The sequence below is a fragment of the Lethenteron reissneri genome, chromosome 11 (assembly GCF_015708825.2).
Source record: "Lethenteron reissneri isolate LAM-NWPU_2019-01 chromosome 11, ASM1570882v1, whole genome shotgun sequence".
Classification (NCBI taxonomy): Eukaryota; Metazoa; Chordata; class Hyperoartia; order Petromyzontiformes; family Petromyzontidae; genus Lethenteron; species Lethenteron reissneri.
The window spans coordinates 13,297,785-13,303,900 of record NC_083789.1 but is presented as its reverse complement, the minus strand read 5'-3'; the positions used below and the strand labels follow the sequence as shown (position 1 = coordinate 13,303,900).

Genomic DNA, 6,116 nt, shown 5'->3' with positions numbered 1-6,116 from the left:
GCGACACGGAGAGCACCTGAGGGCCGGCCCGCACACGCAAGCACCACGAGGCTCGGCGCAAACACACAACATCGCGAGCACGCGCGAGGGGCAAAAAAGACGCGCCCACCGGCTTCATTATCCTGTTGCACACTGTGAAGCGCGGCAGGTGTGGCGCAACCCACCGCCGTGCATCGGTGCGCTATCTCTTTCCTTCGGGGAACGAAGCACACAAGAGACGCTGCAACACCCCAGTAGCGTACCACCCACCTTTGGGCAGGAGGACGATTGATAAACGGGCGACCCTCAGACAGGCGTGGCCCCGGGAAGGAACTCCCGGGGCCGCAATGTGCATTCGAAGTATCGATGATCAATGTGTCCTGCAATTCACATTACTTCTCGCAGCTGGCTGCGTTCTTCATCGACGCACGAGCCGAGTGATCCACCACCAAGAGTCGTCATCGGCTCGCTATCCCCCTTTCTCCTCCCGCACACGCACAAGGCCGGCCACATTCATCATGCCCCAGCCGCCTCACCGCAACGCAGGGACTGGTACCAGGCAGGCAGCCTACGCCGGCGAGACGTCGGGCCCGCACCGCAGGCAACCAGCGGCACTCGCTTTCAGGGGTTGGACCGTCAGTCTCCAGATGAGCGCACTCCCTCCCTCGCCCCTCTGCCTGGCCGGGTAGAGAGGGACGGCACTCGCATCAGCGGAGGGGGATCAACTCCCGCAGCCTCGCTCCTCCGCCGACACCGAGAGCTCACACATTGCCAGTAATGATCCTTCCGCAGGTTCACCTACGGAAACCTTGTTACGACTTTTACTTCCTCTAGACAGTCAAGTTCGATCGTCTTCTCAACGCACCCCCAGGGCAGTCGCCTGCCCCAGCGGGGCCAATCCGAGGACCTCACTAAACCATCCAATCGGTAGTAGTGATGGGCGGTGTGTACATAGGGCAGGGACTTAATCAACGCAAGCTTATGACTCACGCTTACTGGGAATTCCTCCTTCATGGGGAACAGTTCCAATCCCCAATCCCTATCACGAATGGGTTTCAACGGGTTACCCACGCCTGCCGGCGAAGGGCAGACACATGCTGATCCATTCAGTGTAGCGCGCGTGCGGCCCCGAACATCTAAGGGCATCACAGACCTGTTATTACTCAATCTCGTGTGGCTGAAAGCCACTTGTCCCTCTAAGAAGCTCAATGCCAACCGCACAGGGGCTGCGTAGCTAGTTAGCACGTCGGACTCTCGTTCGTTATCGGAATGAACCAGACAAATCGCTCCACCAACTACGAACGGCCATGCACCACCCCACGGAATCGAGAAAGAGCTCTCAATCTGTCAATCCTCTCCGTGTCTGGGCCGGGTGAGTTTTCCCGTGTTGAGTCAAATTAAGCCGCAGGCTCCACTCCTGGTGGTGCCCTTCCGTCAATTCCTTTAAGTTTCAGCTTTGCAACCATACTTCCCCCGGAACCCAAAAACTTTGGTTTCCCGCAAGCTGCCAGGCAGGTCATGGAAATAACGCCACCTGATCGCCAGTTGGCATCGTTTATGGTCTGAACAAGGGCGGTATCTGATCGCCTTCGAACCTCCAACTTTCGTTCTTGATTAATGAAGACATTCTTGGCAAATGCTTTCGCTTTCACTCATCTTGCACCGATCCAAGAATTTCACCTCTAACGGCACAATACGAATGCCCCGGCAGTCCCTCTTAATCATGGCCTCCGTTCCGAAAACCAACAAAATATAACCGAGGTCCTATTCCATTATTCCCAGCTGCACTAATCAGGCGTGCGGCCTGCTTTGAACACTCCAATTTTCTCAAAGTAAACGCTTCGGACCCCCACAGGACACTCAACCAAGAGCATCCGGGGAGCACCGAGAGGTGGGGGCCGGGACAGGCAGTGACACACCTTGCGGCGGACCGCAAAGCCCCTTCCCAAGATCCAACTACGAGCTTTTTAACTGCAACAGCTTTAATATACGCTATTGGAGCTGGAATTACCGCGGATGCTGGCACCAGACTTGCCCTCCAATGGATCCTCGTTAAAGGATTTAAAGTGTACTCATTTCAATTACAGGGCCTCGAAAGAGTCCTGCATTGTTATTTTTCGTCACTACCTCCCCGAGTTGGGAGTGGGTAATTTGCGCGCCTGCTGCCTTCCTTGGATGTGGTAGCCGTTTCTCAGGCTCCCTCTCCGGAATCGAACCCTGATTCCCCGTTACCCGTGGTCACCATGGTAGGCACGGAGCCTGCCATCGTAAGTTGATAGGGTAGACATTCGAAAGATACGTCGCCAGCACCAGGGCCGTGCGATTTGCCCACATGGTTATCCAGAGTCACCAAAGCGTCCGGGCAAGCCCGGATTGGTTTTGGTCTAATAAGTGCACGCATCCCCGGAGGTCAGCGCTCGTCAGCATGTATTAGCTCTAGAATTACTACAGTTATCAAAGCAACGGTCGAGCGATCAAAGGAACCATAACTGATTTAATGAGCCATACGCAGTTTCACTGTAACATCCGTTTGCACGCAGACATGCATGGCTTAATCTTTGAGACAAGCATATGCTACTGGCAGGATCAACCAGGTAGCTGGCGGCTTTCGACTCTCCACTCGCCAAAAGCACGCCATGGGTGACCAGGCACCCAGCCCAAAGGCTCGCCTGGCTCACACACAGCGTTTGCGGGCCCCAACCTGCCCAAGTAGGGCCAGGCAGGAGTCGCTCTCCTGAGGCAAGCATGCACCCAGGCAGAGGAGAGTCCCCACATGCGTCCACATTCGGACGGACAGGACCCCCACCGCACACCATGTAAACACACCTTTTGGCACGGACTTCACACAATACAAACCACCACAAGGAGGGCCTCGTTGTGGTGTATGCTCCGGTTGGCAACCTGGCGGTGCTGAAGGCTCACAAAACACAGGGCTTCCCACAAGGCCAGCCACTTTGAGGCAGCTGTAAGCGCACCACACACACCCAACGTGGGGTGGGAGGGAAGGAGCAGGGGTCGACCCCACACGACTGAAAACCTCTAGAGCGGCCTTTCAATGCTCGCTACTCTCTGGACCGGCAAAAGCAATTGAAACCAACCCTAATTCTCGCGCAGTTGGCAGCCTTCCTTGGCACAAGACCGAACAGCGCAGCGAACCCGTGCAGCAACAATCCAAGGGACAAGCCTTCCCCACACACTCTGGAGGAGAAGAGGCTCCTCGGGCTGAGTCACACAGCACAAGATACTCGCTCATTCACGGAAACCCTGCGAAACAAAACCTACTGACGCACACCACTTATGCATCACATGAACATTGCCATTGTCCATACACTTGTGCAGGTGCGATGGAAATATTTTCTCGTTTTGGTGCATGCTATATTTTTACAGACAGCACCCCGACAAACGGTAGAAATTGGCGGGGATAGGCCTCAGACATTACCCCAAGCTCCGGGAACGTGAGCGACGCAAGACGAATGGGCATTTTAACACGTTCCTTTGGACTGGGCAGGTAGGAACTTGGTTGGACAGCGCATTCGTGCGATCCGTGTTGAATACCGTAGTCGTGTTGGAAGTTGTAGCTGTTACTATTGCATCAGATGATGATTGTTAATTTATTGGTGTAGGTCTTTAAGTTCATGTAGCTGTTGCAGCAGGTCGCGCCTGTGCTGTGACGCCGCCTCCTGCGTGTACCACGCGCGCCAATCCACCTGACCTGGTCCTTGAACGGCCACGATGTTGTCGTAATGGCGCACCAGGTGCATGATGTTGAGTAGGGCGTAGCCGCCACAGTCGTAGCCGTTCGGTTGCTGCGGCACAAGCACCGTGGTGATTGCCACGGTGGTGATTGCCACCGGCGTGCTCACCGATTCGGCACGCACGACCCGGTCCACCACCGTGCTGGCGAAGGCCGCGATGTTTTTGGCGTTGCGCGACTGCCCACACGCAGCCATTGAGTCTAACAGCATGGCAGTCGACCTTGGTGGGCACGTGGCGTTGACGATGACCAAGATCTGCCAGTGCGACTGGTCGTGAATCGGTATGATCCACACCGGCCTGGAAGACACGCCATCGAAGACGCAATTCAAGTCGTCGAGATGGCCCGCCAAGAACTTTGTGTACAAGAACGTGTTGAACAGGTGGACGTATGCCGCTCGCGGCAGGCAGTAGAACTGCCTGAACAGGTTGATGATGGTGTCGTTCAACCACTGGCCAGGTTGTAAGCAGCGGAAGTCGTTCGGGAAGAGCCTTCCGTACCCCGGAACGAAGACAACGTGTTCGACCGAGACAGGGGGCGGACAACGTGGAGTGACGCCGGGCGGAGGCGGGCTTGATCGCTGCTTCACTGCCACAACAGACTCTTGCGGTGTCGGAGCTGGCTCCTCTGGCCGCGACCGTTTTCCGCGCAGGATGAGCGGATAGGGCGGAGGCGGGCTTGGTTTGGACCTCCACCGCTTCACCGCCACAGCAGACTCTTGCGGCATTGGCCCCTCCGGCCACGACCGTTTCCCGCGTGGGACGAGTGGCTTGCGAGCCTGTGGTCCCGCACGTGGTTGCCACATGCCGTTTTTGCCAATGTCCATTCGCCATTTCGTCGAATGTATATTTGGCCGCAACGTCTTGAGGTGCGCCTTCCGGAACGAGAGCGCCAAAGGAAAACAACGGAATCGACACGCCTGCCGTACGTGGCTGAACATCACGTACAGCAACTCGAATGACAGATTCGGGCTGGCGCGACTTGGCTCCAGCAGGGCGATGATGTACGCATTTCCATGTGGTGATTGCGAATGACAGGTCGACCGCGTGCATCTCGTAGGCGACCGTGACCTTGCCGATCGTCTTCGGCTTGCGTTTGATCAGTCCGATCGGGATGTGGACTGCGTCGACACCACCGTCAGCATCGCGCAGGGCGACGTTGAGATGACGCGGCCATGCGGCCACATCGACCCCATGCACGGAGACGATGATATGGTCAGGCGGCATCGGCACGTCAATGACACGGCGGACGCCATCGTCGCCGCTTTCGCTTTGAGCATATATGGCGGAGATGGTGGCGCGGCGTTCGTCCGCATTGTCCCACGCGACGGATACCAGCGTGCAGGGCGTGCCATTCTCGACATTGTAGACGACGTTGCTGTTGCCATTGTCGAGGATCTGGGCAGGGCAGCCAGCGACGAAGTACCCGAACAGCTCGGGATTGTCTTACTCCTGGTAGAGCAGTGACTGCAGCGAGACAGGAACGTCGCGCTTCAGGCGCCGACGCCACCGCAGAACATGTCGACTCGTGGCGACGGCGAAGTATACAGCACGTGCAGCATTGATGACGGCCCGATCGCGATTGCTTGTCGTCAGGCACGTGGATTCCGTGAGCCAGGCCAGATCTGCGGCGATCTCGGTCTTGGTAATCGGTGCCGTCAGGCCATCGATTATGTCGTCGGTGATGGGGCGGAAGGCGCAGTCGGCATCTGTCCAGCGGGTCCCCGACGGGTAACGCCGCGGTAGCGCCCGCATCCCCTGGAGGCGCCGGCAATGATCCGGACAGCCAGCAGCCCGGAGCTGCTCAGTCATCTCGAATACATAGAATCGATCCAATAGGGAGCGCGCCATCAGGTCTTCCGACGACACGGCGCCGTGCATGACGCGATATAAATCGCGGCCGCATGTAACCAGCAGCTGTATGAAGTCGCCCACCAGGAGGATGGAGATGCCCCCGAAAACCACGCGCGGATTGTACATTGAGCGCAGGCGCTGGTCCAACAGTACGAGGAAGGCAGCAGGCAGCATGCTGACCTCGTCGATGACGACGAGGCGCAAACTGTCGCCGCCGATGACGTTGAAAACCAAGTCCACCAGCTGGCCGGCGTTCAGGTCCTTGACGAAGGACTTCCACATGGCAGCAAAAGTCTGCCCCTGGGGCAGCGGGCAGGCGCCGACGCCGGTGTAGCAGCAGCAGGCCGTTGTGCCGCCGCGTGAGGCGATTTCATCGGCGGTTTTATGGATGCAGACGCTCTTCCCAACGCCACCACTGCCGTGCATCATGAGCAACTTCTGTCCGGGCACGTCGACGATTTCCGATGCGACACAGTACTGGCCATCGGTCAGAAAGCACGGCCCGATTTTGACCATGGCCTCGTCATGGA

The 6,116-nt window shown here is 57.4% G+C and overlaps 1 non-coding gene and 1 pseudogene across 1 annotated transcript; both read right to left on the bottom strand.

Moving 5' to 3' along the window:
* Window positions 1-279: 279 nt before the first annotated feature.
* LOC133341511 (5.8S ribosomal RNA) lies at window positions 280-436 on the bottom strand. Its single transcript, XR_009755049.1, has one exon. It is a non-coding gene; the product is annotated as a 5.8S ribosomal RNA (ribosomal RNA).
* Window positions 437-754: 318 nt separating this feature from the next.
* On the bottom strand, window positions 755-2,576 carry LOC133341512 (18S ribosomal RNA; annotated as a pseudogene).
* Window positions 2,577-6,116: the final 3,540 nt, after the last annotated feature.